The sequence below is a fragment of the Phyllobates terribilis genome, unplaced genomic scaffold, assembly GCF_046119375.1.
Source record: "Phyllobates terribilis strain yellow unplaced genomic scaffold, ASM4611937v1 Scaffold_2__4_contigs__length_985480577, whole genome shotgun sequence".
Taxonomy (NCBI): Eukaryota; Metazoa; Chordata; class Amphibia; order Anura; family Dendrobatidae; genus Phyllobates; species Phyllobates terribilis.
This window is the reverse complement of record NW_027362762.1, coordinates 515,605,714-515,622,059: the sequence shown is the minus strand read 5'-3', so window position 1 is coordinate 515,622,059 and position 16,346 is coordinate 515,605,714. Positions and strand designations below refer to the sequence as shown.

Below are 16,346 nucleotides of genomic sequence, written 5' to 3'. Positions count from 1 at the left end.
CTTGCAAACTCATGCTATTTTTTCTAGACATATCTAAAATTGTCTAGCAATTTCATGTTGAAATTTCTGTAAGTGAAGAGATGTCACTGGTGCTTGGGAAGGTGAGCAAATGTGGCAAAACATAGAGGTGCATCTCACTAAATTAGAATATCATCAAAAAGTTAATTTATTTCAGTTCTTCAATACAAAAAGTGAAACTCATATATTATATAGAGTCATTACAAACAGAGTGATCTATTTCAAGTGTTTATTTCTGTTAATGTTGATGATTATGGCTTACAGCCAATGAAAACACAAAAGTCATTATCTCAGTAAATTAGAATAATTAACAAAAAACACCTGCAAAGGCTTCCTAAGCATTTAAAAAGGGCCATTAGTCTGTTTCAGTAGGCTCCACAATCATGGGGAAGACTGCTGACTTGACAGATGTCCAGAAGGGAGTCATTAACACACTCCACAAGGAGCGTAAGCCACAAAAAGCTAAAGAAGCTAGCTGTTCACAGAGTGCTGTACTCAAGCATATTTATGGAAAGTTGAGTGGAAGGAAAAAGTGTGATAGAAAAAGGTGCACAAGCAACCGGGATAACTGCAGCGTTGAAAGGATTGTTAAGAAAAGGCCATTCAAAAATTTGGGGGAGATTTACAAGGAGTAGACTGCTGCTGGAGTCATTGCTTCAAGAGCCACCACACACAGACGTATCCAGGACATGGGCTACAAGTGTCGCATTCCTTGTGTCAAGCCACTCGTGACCAATAGACAACGCCAGAAGCGTCTTACTTGGGCCAAGGAGAAAAAGACCTGGACTGATGCTCAGTTGTCCAAGGTATTGTTTTCAGATGAAAGTAAATTTTGCATTTCATTTGATGTACAATACAAAGGTGTATTGTGGTACCGTTTTAGCCAGAAAAATCTATGTAAATACTTTTATGCCTAAAAATGACAAAGGTATTCTCAGAGTGATACCTTTATTGGCTAACCAGAAAAAAATATATGTATGCAAGCTTTCAGAGCACAGAGGCTCCTACTTCAGGCAATATTACAAGTTAATTCTTAATACCAGAGGCACAACATTTAAGAGATGTTACATCAAGACATTTGTTCATGAGGTGGAGGGGGTGATGCCTCCTAATGATAAGTCACAGAGATCTAATTTAGGGTTTTTAGTCGAAAATGAAAAGTCTGTGGGATTGTTTAATGTTTAATTATTTGGAGACCATCTGGTGAAGGTGTGGATTAGGTCCCAGAGTCTGGAGGAAGAGTGGAGAGGCACACAATCCAAGCTGCTTGAGGTCTAGTGTGAAGTTTCCACAATCAGTGATGGTTTGTGGAGCCATGTCATCTGCTGGTGTAGGTCCACTGTGTTTTATCAAGACCAAAGTCAGCGCAGTCGTCTGCCAGGAAATTTTAGAGCACTTCATGCTTCCCTCTGCCGACAAGCTTTTTAGAGATGGAAATTTCATTCTCCAGCAGAACTTGGCACCTGTTCACACTGCCAAAAGTACCAATCCCTGGTTTAAAAACAACAGTATCACTGTGCTTGATTGGCCAGCGAACTCATCTGACTCGTCTGGTATTGTCAAGAGGAAGATGAGAGACACCAGACCCCACAATGCAGACGAACTGAAGGCTACTATCAAAGCAACCTGGGCTTCCATAACACCTCAGCAGTGCCACAGGCTGATCACCTCCATGCCACGCCGCATTGATGCAATAATTGATGCAAAAGGAGCCCCGACCAAGTATTGAGTGCATTTACTGAACATACATTTCAGTAAGCCAACATTTCGGATTTTAAAACATTTTATTTTTCAAGCTATTGTTATAAAGTATTCTAATTTACTGAGATAATGACTTTTGTGTTTTCATTGGCTGTAAGCAATAATCATCAACATTAACAGAAATAAACACTTGAAATAGATCACTCTGTTTGTAATGACTCTATATAATATATGAGTTTCACTTTTTGTATTGAAGAACTCAAATAAATTAACTTTTTCATGATATTCTAATTTAGTGAGATGCACCTGTATTAGACGGCTGTTGGTCAAATGCTACTTTGGCCAACTGCTATTCTTCCTGAGCCCTTTGATATACATGCCCACTGGGCTTAGCTAACCATACATGCGTTTTCAATAAGGAGGAAGGATTAGTCACTTCTACTGGTGTCTGTAATTGGCTTTTACCCCAAATCCTTGTACTATCCGTCTTGCTACCCAACATCTGCCATCCGAGGAGTCAGTACACCCACATATAAATTAGATCGTCACTTGGTCCCATTGAAATGAAATGGAATGAAATGAGTATTTCCACTTAATACTAGACACCAGGAATGATATACTCCTTCACCACACTAGACTACCAGTGTGGTATCTTGAAGATTTTAGCAAACCCATAACAACATCATGAGTAAGACGAATTTCCTGCTTTTCACTGTAAGGGCTGTTTATGCTAAATCTGGCAGTGGTCACTTTTGCATCCTAGCATACGCACTTGAGGAAGGATCATTTTGGTGACAGCTATCCCCTCACTTCCTTGTCCTATAGGACATGCCATCTTTGGCACACAGGGTCTATTCTGTCCTTTCCCTGGTTCTACTTATTTGGGCCTGATAACTATTAGAAGAGAGTTCTATTACAAGAAAATAGAAAATAATTGGAGTAAATGAGCACAGGTACATTGTACCCCTTTTGCCTGACACTTTTCTACTTACAATTTTGGCAGTGATTTAGCTACAATCATTTAAAATTTTCATAGTTTGTCTAAACCTTGTGGGTGCTTTTCTTTGCAATGTGTATAAGATCAAAAGGGTTTTACACCACAAGAATTCAGGATAGTGCCAAAATCCTTCATACCAAAGAAATGCTCAAACCACTTCTTCTCTCTCCATCCCCAATTTATTAAGATGACTGCATTATTTTTTTTTGTCTTTTAAAACTAATTTGGATTTTAAAAAGCAAGCTCAAGCCTAATGCATGATCACAAGATCATAATTAGCTGCACAGACCCATGCTCCATAAATACTGTATGAAAACAGCATTTAACACCACTTTCATTGAGGTAGTTTTCAAGTCAAAGCCTTCAAGTAATTTAACACATTTTATTTTAATGAGTTGTCAGGGAAAGTTATTGGTAAAGCTGACCATTCACTGTAGATTGTTCAGCCGACAACGTTCCTCTCAATTCCCCCCATACACCTGCGAGCATGAATGTGTTCTCAACAAGGAGAGCTGGTGACAGACACCTTTGGTGTTGACTTATTTTCCTTCAGAGTAAGGCTAAGTCAAGTTGAAACTTAACTTGCCTAACCCATCTTTCTCCAGGCATCTGAGGTGCTGTGGGGGTTTATCAAAAATAATTCTAAAAGTTGGGTTAAACTCTGGAGATACAATATTTCACTATATTCAAATAGCTTTTACTACAACAGGCTGAAACTGAAACACTTTCTTTCTAAAGATCGGCAGTCAAACTCTCTGTTCAGCAAAGTCTTCTGTAGTTTGTTCAGTCAGTCTTTACGTGGTGGAGAGTCTTTACTAAAAGTAGTAGCAGTCAGGTAGTGTCCTCTCCTTGTGCTAGGGCAGGCAGGGCAGGCTGTACAGTACAGCAGACACAACAATGGATTTGACTTGTCGATGTCTGTTGGGCTCTCATATATTGGCCAATTTATGCGCTAAATACCTTCTTTTTTCTATAGCAATATTGCAGTTCCATTTTTCCAATATTCCATATGTACACAATGTAACATTTACCTATTTTCTATGGCAGTAATGCAGTTCCAATTTTCTAAATTTATTATTCTTAGAATTTTAGAGTGCAGCTACAGTTATATGAAAAAGTTTGGGCACCCCTATTAATCTTAAGCTTAATGTTTTATAAAAATTGGTGTTTTTGCAACAGCTATTTCAGTTTGATATATGTAATAACTGTTGGACACAGTAATGTTTCTGCCTTGAAATGAGGTTTATTGTACTAACAGAAAATGTGCAATCTGCATTGAAACAAAATTTGACAGGTGCATAAGTATGGGCACCTCACCAGAAAAGTGACATTAATATTTAGTAGATCCTCCTTTTGCAAAATTAACAGCCTCTAGTCGCTTCCTGTAGCTTTTAATGATTTCCTGGATCCTGGATGAAGGTATTTTTGACCATTCCTCTTTACAAAACAATTCCAGTTCAGTTAAGTTTGATGGTCGCCGAGCATGGACAGCCCTCTTCAAATGATCCCACAGATGTTCAATGATATTCAGGTCTGGGGACTGGAATGGCCATTCCAGAACATTGTAATTGTTCCTCTGCATGAATGCCTGAGTAGATTTGGAGCGGTGTTTTGGAACATTGTCTTGCTGAAAGATCCATCCCCTGCGTAACTTCAACTTTGTCACTGATTCTTGAACATTATTGTCAAGAATCTGCTCATACTGAGTGGAATCCATGCGTCCCTCAACTTTAACAATATTCCTGGTGCCGGCATTGGCCACACAGCCCCAAAACATGATGGAACCTCCACCAAATTTTACTGTGGGTAGCAAGTGTTTTTCTTGGAATGCTGTGTTTTTTTGCCGCCATGCATAACCCCTTTTTGTATAACCAAACAACTCAATCTTGGTTTCATCAGTCCACAGGACCTTCTTCCAAAAAGAAATTGGCTCCTCCAAATGTGCTTTTGCATACCTCAGCCGACTCTGTTTGTGGCGTGCTTGCAGAAACGGCTTCTTTTGCATCACTCTCCCATACAGCTTCTCCTTGTGCAAAGTGCGTTGTATTGTATAGTTGACCGATGCACAGTGACACCATCTTCAGCAAGTTGATGCTGCAGCTCTCTGGAGGTGGTCTGAGAATTGTCCTTGACTGATCTCACCATTCTTCTTCTCTGCCTTTTTGATGTTTTTCTTGGCCTGCCACTTCTGGCCTTAACAAGAACTGTCCCTGTGTTCTTCCATTTCCTTACTATGTTCCTCACAGTGGAAACTGACAGGTTAAATCTCTGAAACAGCTTTTTGTATCCTTCCCCTGAACAACTATATTGAATAATCTTTGTTTTCAGATCATTTGACAGTTGTTTTGAGGATCCCATGATGCCACTCTTCAGAGGAGATTCAAACAGGAGAACAACTTGCAAGTGGCCACTTTAAGTAGCTTTTCTCATGATTGCATACACCTGGCTATGAAGTTCATAGCTCAATGAGGTTACAAAACCAAAAAAAGTGCTTTAGTAAGTCAGTAAAAAGTAGGTAGGAGTATTTAAAACAAGAAAATGATAAGGGTGCCCATACTTATGCACCTGTCAAATTTTGTTTGAATGCAGATTGCACATTTTCTGTTAGTACAATAAACCTCATTTCAAGGCAGAAACATTGCTGTGTCCAACAGTTATTAGATATATCAAGCTGAAATAGCTGTTGCAAAAGCACCAATTTTTATAAAACATTAAGCTTAAGATTAATAGGGGTGCCCAAACTTTTTCATATAACTGTATATTTCCTCTTAAATTTATTGTCTTAGCTTGCACCTATACGCACTAGTTTAGACATGCTGGTCAGTTTTTCTGTTTGTAGGAGGCTTAATGGAGCAGCAGTTACATGGAGAAAATGAAGTTTTATTCTCCCTGCAGCTGCTGGATTCCAGTCATTGGGGCAATGCTGGGGGCTATTATAGTAACCGCTCACTATACAGTGATTGCATTGTAATCAAGCCCTATCACTTTAATTTACAACCTTCTGTGCAGAATGTGCAATAATTGTTTGCAGAGCAAACTGTCAAACAATGTGCCACAGAATGAGTACAGCACGCTCACTGTTTAGGTGAATGAGAGGTGGCTAACAGTCGTCTGCACTGCCTCGATAACTAGAAACGAGCAGCTGCAGGGAGAATATAGCTTCATTTTCTCCTGATAGTCACTGCTCCAATAAACCTTCCAGACATAATTTAAATGCTATTTACCTGCAAATTACCAATATATAAGCAGACATATAGTATTTTTGGAGGTGACAGGTTCCCTTTTAGGTTCACTACTGTAATGCTTAAGAATACACACTAGGTGGCACTTATGCGTAAAATATTGCAAGGTTTAACGGAACAAAATACAGCAATCTGTAATCTATTAACTTCACAAAAGTCACATTCAAAAGGGAGTGTGGTGTCACTAAGGCTTAACTGTCCCTTATATTCTATAATGTTCTAAAGATGACAATTGAAACTCCAAATTAGTCACTCACCTGCAAGAGTTCCAAACCTTCTGTTTTCCCACTAAATACCAATGCCCTAAATTGGAATATGCCATGTAACCAAATTAATTGTTTTACTCAGTGTAATGCAACATGAACCTGGTTCACATAGCTAGCTGTCCTACGCTGCAGCTCATCCTCAATGCCCCCAGAATTACCTCAATCCGAGCTGTTTGGCTTTAAGCTCAGTGTCATAGTCAATTTTCCCTGGTTCTGTTCAAGCTCTCACGATTGTCACAGGCACAGGAGGTACTCCCGCCAGAAATTACACCACCCAGTCTAGAGATGTATTCGGCCTAAACCACTCCTGCTGTAGTCTGCATACTAACCCTGTGCTCTTTTCACTGTTTATCTATCTAGCTGCCAGCATAATTAGAGGTTACGGATTCAGCCCACGATCTGCTCCCATGATAAATTGGTCTGGCTCTGTAGAACAGAGTCACAGCTACCCTTCAAAATTCACCTCAGCGCTGATTCCTTTCCGCTGCCACACAATGTTTTGCTGCCTAAATACAGTGGTGTGAAAAAGTATTTGCCCCCTTCCTGATTTCTTATTCTTTTGCATGTTTGTCACTCTTTAACCCCTTAACCCCCGAGGGTGGTTTGCACGTTAATGACCAGGCCAATTTTTACAATTCTGACCACTGTCATTTTATGAGGTAATTACTCTGGAACGCTTCAACGGATCCCACTGATTCTGAGATTGTTTTTTCGTGACATATTGTACTTCATGATTGTGGTAAAATTTATTCGATATCACTTGTGTTTATTTGTGAAAAAAATGGAAATTTGGCAAAAATTTTGAAAATTTTGCAATTTTCAAACTTTGAATTTTTATGCCCTTAAATCAGAGAGTTATGTCACACAAAATAGTTAATAAATAACATTTCCCACATGTCTACTTTACATCAGCACAATTTTGGAACCAACATTTTTTTTTTGTTAGGGAGCTAAAAGGGTTAAAAGTTGACCTGCTATTTCTCATTTTTCCAACAAAATTTACAAAACCATTTTTTTAGGGACCACATCACATTTGAAGTCACTTTGAGAGGTCTTTATGACAAAAAATACCCAAAAGTGACACCATTCTAAAACCTGCACCCCTCAAGGTGCTCAAAACCACATTCAAGAACTTTATTAACCCTTCAGGTGCTTCACAGGAATTTTTGGAATGTGGAAGAAAAAAATGAACATTTAACTTTTTTCACAAAAATGTTACTTTAAACACAATTTTTTTTATTTTCACAGGGGTAGCAAGAAAAAATGGACCCCAAAATTTGTTGTGCAATTTCCCCTGGGCGCGCAGATACCCCATATGTGGGGAAAAAACACTGTTTGGGCGCACGGCAGGGCTCGGAAGGGAAGGAGCGCCATTTGACTTTTTGATTGTAAAAAAAAAACACTTTTTCATTTTTACGAACCAATTTGTGAAGCACCTGGGGGTTCCAAGTGCTCACTATGCATCTAGATAGGTGCCTTGGGGGGTCTAGTTTCCAAAATGGGGTCACTTGTGGGGGAGCTCCAATGTTTGGGCACACAGGGGCTCTCCAAACGCAACATGGTGTCCGCTAACAATTTGAGCCGATTTTCCATTCAATTTGTTAGCGGACACCATGTTGCATTTGGAGAGTCCCTGTGTGCCCAAACATTGGAGCTCCCCCACAAGTGACCCCATTTTGGAAACTAGACCCCCCAAAGGCACCTATCTAGATGTATAGTGAGCAGTTGGAACCCCCAGGTGCTTCACAAATTGATTCGTAAAAATGAAAAAGTGGAAAAAAAAATACTTTTCCATTTTTACGAATCAATTTGTGAAGCACCTAGGGGTTCCAAGTGCTCACTATGCATCTAGATAGGTGCCTTGGGGGGTCTAGTTTCCAAAATGGGGTCACTTGTGGGGGAGCTCCAATGTTTAGGCACGCAGGGGCTCTCCAAACGCAACATGGCGTCCGCTAACAATTTGAGCCGATTTTCCATTCAATTTGTTAGCGGACACCATGTCGCGTTTGGAGAACCCCTGATGTGCCTAAACAGTGGAGCTCCCCCACAAGTGACCCCATTTTGAAAACTATACCCCTCAAGGATTTTATTAAGGTGTATAGTGAACATTTTGAACCCAGAGGTACGACATAGAATTTGATAACATTAGGTCATCATATTGAATAAGTTGTCATTAGTCTTGAGCGCAAGTGCTCGCTACTTGAGTTTGCATCGGGTACTCAGGTATGCACCATGTACTGCGTGTGCTCGAGTGACATGCTCGAGTCCCTGTCTCGCATGTTTCACGGTTATTAGACACCCAAAAAAAAACATGCGGGGATCGCTCGTGCATTGCAGGCAATCCCCGCAAAGTTTTTTTGGCCGCGAAGCATATGGGGCGGAGACTCCAGCATGTCACTCAAATACCCACGATACTCAATGCATACCCGAGCACCCGATGCAAACTCAAGTAGCGAGCACTTGCGCTCAACACTAGTCGCCATATCGTCATCTTTTTTTCTTACTTTTGAAAAAAATCCCAACCCCATCACAACCCTAACCCCAAACCCAGCCCTAAACCTAGCCCTAACCCTAGCCCAACCCTAACCCGAGAGTTTATTTTTTACGCCGTTCCTCGTGCGGTATAAGTGATTAGACGACTTTATTCTTCGGGTCGGTGCGATTACAGAGATACCAGAATCATATGGGATTTTTGTGACTGACAGCTGTCACACACTAAAAGACGCATTTTTTGTAAAATCTAGTTTTTGCATCTCCATATTTTGAGAGCTATAATTTTTCCAGATTTTGGCAGACAGTCATGTGACGGCTTGTTTTTTGCGGGATGAGTTGACGTTGTGACATTTTTTGATCGCTTTCTATTCCGATTTTTGGGAGGCAGAATAAACAAAAACCAACAATTCAGGAATTGTTTTTTTTGTTTTTTTTTATTCTGTTCCGCGTGTGGTAAAATTGATAAGGCAGCTTTATTCTTCGGGTCAGTACGTTTACAGTGGTACCACATTTATATCGTTTTTCTATGTTTTGCACTTTTACATAATAAAAGCAATTTTATAGAAAAAATTATTTGTTAGCATAGCTTTATTCTGATAGCTATAACTTTTTTATTTTTCGGCTGATGGAGCTGTATAGTGGCTTGTTTTTTGCGGGACGAGATGACGTTTTCAGCTGTACCATTTTTATTTATATTCGTCTTTTTGATTGTGTGTTATTCCATTTTTTGTTTGGCGGTATGATGATAAAGCATTGTTTTTTGCTTTGTTTTTTTTATTATTTTTTTTACCGTATTCACTGAAGGGGTTAACTAGTGGGACAGTTTTATAGGTCAGGTTGTTCCGGACACGGCGATACCAAATATGTGTACTTTTATTGTTTGTTTGTTTTTGTTTTTTATAATAATAATATTTATTGATGGGTACATTATATTTTTATTTTTGGTGGATTATTTTTTTTATTTTTTTTTAAATATTTTTACAATTTTTTTTTTATTTTTTTTTTCACTTTCTGGGTGTTTTTACACTTTTTTACTCTGTCTCACTCTGGGACTTTCACTTTTTTTATTCTGATCGCCTGCATGGCACAGGAATGCAGCACCATCCCTGTGCCATGCAGGCTGTCAGCGCTGGACAGGGAGAAGATAGTTTGGAGATGCACTGCGCATGTCCAAACAATCTTCCTGTTGTCTGGTGACCCGGATGTTGTCATGACGACATCGGGTCATCATGGCAACATCCTGGAAGCCACGGCAGACAGCGCTGGAGGCCGGAAGAGGAGGTGAGTATCTGCGATCACCTCCCCTTGCCACCGCAATGCTGCGATCGACTTCGATCGCAGCATTGCGGGGGTTAATGTGCTGGTAGCGGTGCGTGACTGCTCCCTGCTCATAGTACCGGGTGTCAGCTGTGACAATCAGCTGACACCCGGCGGCGATCGCGCCCGCACAGCCTGTGTGCGCGCGCGATCGCGATGACGTACTAATACGGGTCTGGCTCTTAAGTCCCAGGGCACAGACGCGTATTAGTACGTCTAATGTTGTTAAGGGGTTAAATGATTAAGATCATAAAACAAATTTAAATATAAGACAAAGATAACAAGTAAACAAGAATTGCAGTTTTGAAATGAAGGTCTTTATTATTAAGTTAAAAAGAAATCCAAACCTACAGGGCTCTGTGTGAAAAAGTGATTGCCCCCTAAACCTAATTATATTATTATTTATTACTATAGCGCCATTTATTCCTTGGTGCTTTACATGTGAATAACTGGTTGGGCCACCCTTAGCAGCAACATCTGCCATCAAGCGTTTGTGATAACTGACAATGAATCTTTTACAACGCTCTGGAGGAATTTTGGCCACTCATCTTTGCACAATTGTTGTAACTCAGCCACATTGCAGGGTTTCCGAGCATGAACCGCCTTTTTAAGGTCATGCCACAGCATCTCAGTCGGATAAAGGTCAAGACTTTGACTAGGCCACTCCAAAGTCTTAATTTTGTTTTTCTTAAGTCATTCAGACCTGGACTTGCTGGTGTGTTTTGGATCATTGTCCTGCTGCATAACCCAAGTGCGCTTCAGCTTGAGGTCACGAATAGATGACCGGACATTCTCCTTCAGGATTTTTTGGTAGGCAGCAGAAATCATAGATTCATTTACCACAGCAAGTCTTCTGGGTCCTGAAGCAGCAAAACAGCCCCAGACCATCACACTACCACCACCATATTTTGCTGTTGTTATGATGTTTCTTTTCTGAAATGCTGTGTCACTTTTACGCCAGATGTAATGGAACATATACCTTCCAAAAAGTTAAACTTTTATCTCGTCAGTCCACAGAGTATTCTTCCAAAAGTCTTGGCGATCACCAAAATATTTTCTGGCAATACTGAGATGAGCCTTTATGTTCTTTTTGCTCAGCAGTGATTTTCGTTTTGCAACTCTGCAATGCGTGATATTTTTGCACCGTCTCTTTCTTATGGTGAAGTTATGAACACTGACCTTAACTGTGGCAAGTGAGGCTTGCAGTTCTTTGGATGTTGTTGTGGGGTCTTTTGTGACCTCTTGGATGAGTCGTTGCTGTGCTCTTGGGGTAATTTTGGTCAGCTGGCCACTCCTGGGAAGGTTCACCATTGTTCCATGTTTTCGCCATTTGTGGATAATGGCTCTCACTGAGGTTCGCTGGTGTCCCAAAGCTTTAGAAATGGCTTTATAGCCTTTTCCAGACTGATAGATCTCAATTATTTTGTTTCTCATTTGTTCCTGAATTTGTTTTGGATCGCAGCATGATGTCTAGCTTTTGAGGAGCTTTTGGTCTACTTCACTTTCTCAGGCAGATCCTATTTAAGTGATTTCTTGATAGAGGACAGGTGTGGCAATAATCAGGCCTGTGTGAGGCTAGAGAAACTGAACTTAGCTTCCCAAAGATATGATAAACCACAGTTAATTTATGTTTTAAGGGGGAGGGGGCAATCACTTTTTCCCACAGGCCCCCTAGGTTTGGATTTCTTTTTCCCTTAATAATAAAGACCCTCTTTTACAAACTGCATTTTTTGTTTAATTGTGTTTCTTTGTCTTATATTTAAATTTGTTTTGTGATTTGAAACATTTAAGTGTGACAAACATGCAAAAGAATAAGAAATCAGGAAGGGGGAAACACTTTATCACACCACTGTATACTTCCGCAAGAAGTAAGCCTTTCCAGGTGTCAGCATGCCATGTTATGTAATAGGCTGCAGAACCAAGCATCTGAAAGGCCATAATAACTATGATTGGCACCACGCCATGGCCACATAAACCTATGTGAGCTGGTGTGATGAAGCAGGACACTGGTGTGTCAGTATAAATTATTTAAATAAAGGAGCAGACTCTTCCTAAGCTGACTCACTATCTATACAATGCTCCTTATGGCTGACAGAGAGAAGATTGTCTACTGAATGGCTAACCACCACATACTGTTTTGGTGATGCCATCTGGACAACCTGCAAGACAAAAAGACAAGAAGAACACATCTCCAGTACCACTGGCGGACAAAGACAGAAAAGGGTGCAAGAACGCTATATGGGCCTTTTGCAGCCCAAGGGCTCCTAAAAATGCAGAATTGCACCTGCTTTGTAAGTAGAGATGGGCCCCCTTACGCCTTGGGCCTCTGTTGCACCAATGATATGTCCACCCCTGTCCAGTACATTTACAACCATATTTATGCATTTATATATTTTACATGCAGCTTTTGTACATTGTCACCTGTACTTGCCTTATATTCTTCATCTCAATCAATATTTAATGCTTTATTCCTCAAATATATGTATGGGATGTCCTCTTACTGTCTAACCCTATTAGGCATAGTATGGAAAAAATCCATAGTTGAAATGTGGCTCCCGCCACAGGTCTCTGGGGTAGCTGCACGTGTAGAAAGCCCAGCATACTAGTGTTAGATGTTCCTGTGGAGTCTGTGCTAGGAAGCTTCTTCTCACATGGCCCCACTGCATCACGGTCCGGGCTTACCCTTGGAGGGGCGTGGCTAAGTGACCACCTGGTTTTGGCTAGAGTTCCTGATGGTGGAGTCAGGCTTGAGCTACAGGTGGCCGCCAGGTACCACTCCAAGGGCAGTCCCCGGTACTGCGGCAGCTGACCCCAAGGGTCAGGATTGCAGACACAGACTTGGAGTCCTAGGCAAGACTGGATACTGAAGCAGGTTCAGACAATGCGGATCCTGGAACATTTTACAAGACGGACACTGGTGCAGGTTCAGACAGTGTGGATCCTGGGACACTTGACAAGACGGACTTTGGTGCAGGTTCAGACAGTGTGGATCCTGGGAAACTGGACAGGACGAACACTGATGCTGGTTCAGATTCCGCCGGAGCGGTTTCAGGCTCAGGTATTGCTGGTGCTGTTTCAGGTTCAGGTACTGCCGGAGCGGCTTCAGGTTCAGGTAAACAGATAACAGGAACAGGTTCAGGTTCAGACTAAGCGGGTAAAGCAATAGGTTCAGGTTCTAACAGAATAGGTTCAGGGATCGGTTCAGAAATAGATTCAGGAATAAGTTCAGGGACCTTGACAGCTAACTAGGCATTGACAAGCTAACACTAAGAGGGCATTGTACAGGCACCTCCCTACAGGGGAGCATGCCTTAAATACTAGATGCTTCCCAGCTATTGGCTGGTGGCATTTCCAAAGTACGTGTGCTCTCCCTTTAAAATTGGGGAGCGTGCGCGCACTAGGCACGCCGCCAGGAGACCTGCGTGACATGTGCAGACGTAGGGGACCAGGAAGCCGTGCAGGGAACAGAAACACCGCTGAGTGGCCAGGGCAGTGAGATTGTGGGGGTCCCTGCCGGGAGATGCTGGAGGGAACATGCAGGGACGCCAGCATAGGCGTTACACGTTGTTTAGTGTTGCTGAAGGGTCAGTCACTTGCCGTTAATAATATCTCATTATTTGAAGGTCATGGGCCTAGGGACATTTTTGGGCTCAAGACAGCATGATTTGAGATGCCACCTTTTTCATCTACATACATTTCAGGGTCACCATAGATTCCTTGCTTGGTAGCGAGTTTCATATCAGATATACATTAAATAGCCTTCTGTCCCACATTCCCCATATGCAAGATTGCCCATCTGTCAAGCGACAACAGCTGAGACGACTTTAAGTTAATTAAATACTTAGCTAAGTTCCTAATTATTACTAGGGATCAGAAAGGATTTTCTTTTCTCTTATAGGGCAAATTTCCCCACATCTTAGGTTGTTTTGGTTGTTTTGTTTTCTCTTTTCTTTGGTTTAAGCAAGATTATATATTTTCCAGTTCTTTTTTCCGTCATACGTCAAAGTTTCAAACCTTCAGCAAAGAAACAAATCTCACACATTGATCAATACTGTGATTTCAAGAAGGCATATCTCTCTTTTACATGTTTTACAGTGGGAAAAATAAGTATTTGGTACCCTGCCGATTTTGCAAGTTTTCCCACCTACAAAGAATGGAGAGGTCTGTAATTTTTATCGTAGGTACACTTCAACTGTCAGAGACAGAATCTAAAAATAAAAAACAGAAAATCACATTGTATGATTTTTAAATAATTAAATTGCATTTTATTGCATGACATATGGTAAGTATTTGATCACCTACCAACCAGTAAGAATTTTGGCTCTCACAGACCTGTTAGTTTTTCATTAAGAAGCCCTCCTACTCTGCACTCATTACCTGTATTAAATGTATCTGTTTGAACTCGTTAACTGTATAAAAGACAACTGTCCACACACTCAATAAATCACACTCCAACCTCTCCACCATGGCCAAGACAAAGAGCTGTCTAAGGACACCAGGGACAAAATTGTAGCCTGCACAAGGCTGGGATGGGCTACTGGACAATAGACAAGCAGCTTGGTGAGAAGGCAACAACTGTTGGCACAATTATTAGAAATTGGAAGAAACACAAGATGACTGTCAATCTTCCTCAGTCTGGACTCCATGCAAAATCTCGCCTCATGAGGTAAAGATGATTCTGAGAAAGATCAGGAATCAGCCTAGAACTACATGGGAGGACCTGGTCAATGGCCTGAAGAGAGTTGGGACCACAGTTTCAAACATTGCCGTTAGTAACACACTATGCTGTCATGGATTAAAATCCTGCAGGGCACGTAAGGTCTACCTGCTCACACCAGAACATATCCAGGCCCATTTGAAGTTCACTACTGACCATCTGGATGATCCAGAGGAGGCATGGGAGAATGTCATGTGGTCAGATGAGACCAAAATAGAACTTTCTGATATCAACTCCACTCGCCGTGTTTGGAGGAAGAAGAAGGATGAGTACAACCCCAAGAACACCTTCCCAACCGTGAAGCATGGTGGGGGAAACATCATACTTTGGAGTGCTTTTCTGCAAAGGGTACAGTACAATTGCACCGTATTGAAGGGAGGATGGATGGGGTCATGTATCGTGAGATTTTGACCAACAACCTCCTTCCCTCAGTAAGAACATTGAAGATGGGTCGTGGCTTGATCTTCTAGCATGACAATGATGCAAAACACACAGCCAGGGCAGCTAAGGAGTGGCTCCGTAAGAAGCATTTCAAGGTCCTGGAATAGCTTAGCCAGTCTCCAGACCTGAACCCAATAGAGAATCTTAGGAAGGAGCTGAAACTCAATGTTGCCCAGCGACAGCCCTGAAACCTGAAAGATCTGGAGAAGATCTGTATGGAGTAGTGGGCCAAAATCCCTGCTGCAGTGTGTGCAAACTTGATCAAGAAGTAGAGTAAAAATGTCTGACCTCTGTAATTGCAAGCAAAGGTTTCTGTACTAAATATTAACTTCTGTTTTTCTATTGTATCAAATATTTATTTCATGCAATAAAATGCAAATTAATTATGTAAAAATCATACAATTTGATTTTCTGGATTTTTTTTAGACTTTCTCTCTCAGTTGAAGTGTACCTACGATAAAAATTAAAGACCTCTCCATTCTTTGTAGGTGGGAAAACTTGCAAAATCATCAGTGTATCAAATACTTATTTCCCCCACTGTATATAGTTGAAATTGTAACAAAAACGCCATCCTCTAGGAATCTCTATACTGTTTTCAAATAAAACCTTTACACAAGACCATACATTACCAATACATAGCTGCTGAATAATGCCACCATACTGTTAACAAATAAACCCTTTACATAAGACTATACATTCCATCACATGGATGGTTCAGAGCACCATTAATTCCATGATGCTGTACATGAGAAGGGGTTACATACAAGATACAAATCTAAAATACAGTGAAGAAACTAACAATGACAGATTGGTACAGAAAGGAGCGAGCCCTGCACTTGCGGGCTTACAGTCTAATGGGAATGGAGACAGTGTGTTGGAGGGGGTTGCTACAGCTTCGGTAGTGGTGGTGAGTTGGCAAAAGGGTCATTGCAGGCTGTAAGCTTTCTTGAAGAGATGCGTTTTCAAGTTCCGTTTGAAGATTCCGAGTGTGGCGTATAATCGGATGTGTTGAGGCACAGAATTCCAGTGGATGGGTGACACTGGGGAGAAGTCTTGGAGGCAATTGGATGAGGAACATATGAGTGTGGAGGAAAGAAGGAGGTCTTGGGAGGATTGGGGGTTGCATGTTGGAAAATATCGGGGAGATTAGTTAG

The 16,346-nt window shown here is 41.1% G+C and overlaps 1 protein-coding gene and 1 long non-coding RNA gene across 2 annotated transcripts in view; one reads left to right on the top strand and one right to left on the bottom strand.

The window, feature by feature from the left end:
- Nucleotides 1-6,491, bottom strand: part of LOC141218725 (uncharacterized) — a 60,048-nt gene extending 53,557 nt beyond the window's left edge. Inside the window, exon 1 of the long non-coding RNA XR_012287421.1 lies at nt 6,383-6,491. This is a non-coding gene — a long non-coding RNA (uncharacterized lncRNA). The remainder of the gene's footprint in view (nt 1-6,382) is intronic.
- The window catches only part of COL8A2 (collagen type VIII alpha 2 chain), a 253,022-nt gene that overhangs the window by 84,941 nt on the left and 151,735 nt on the right, over nt 1-16,346 (top strand). The window lies entirely within an intron of this gene.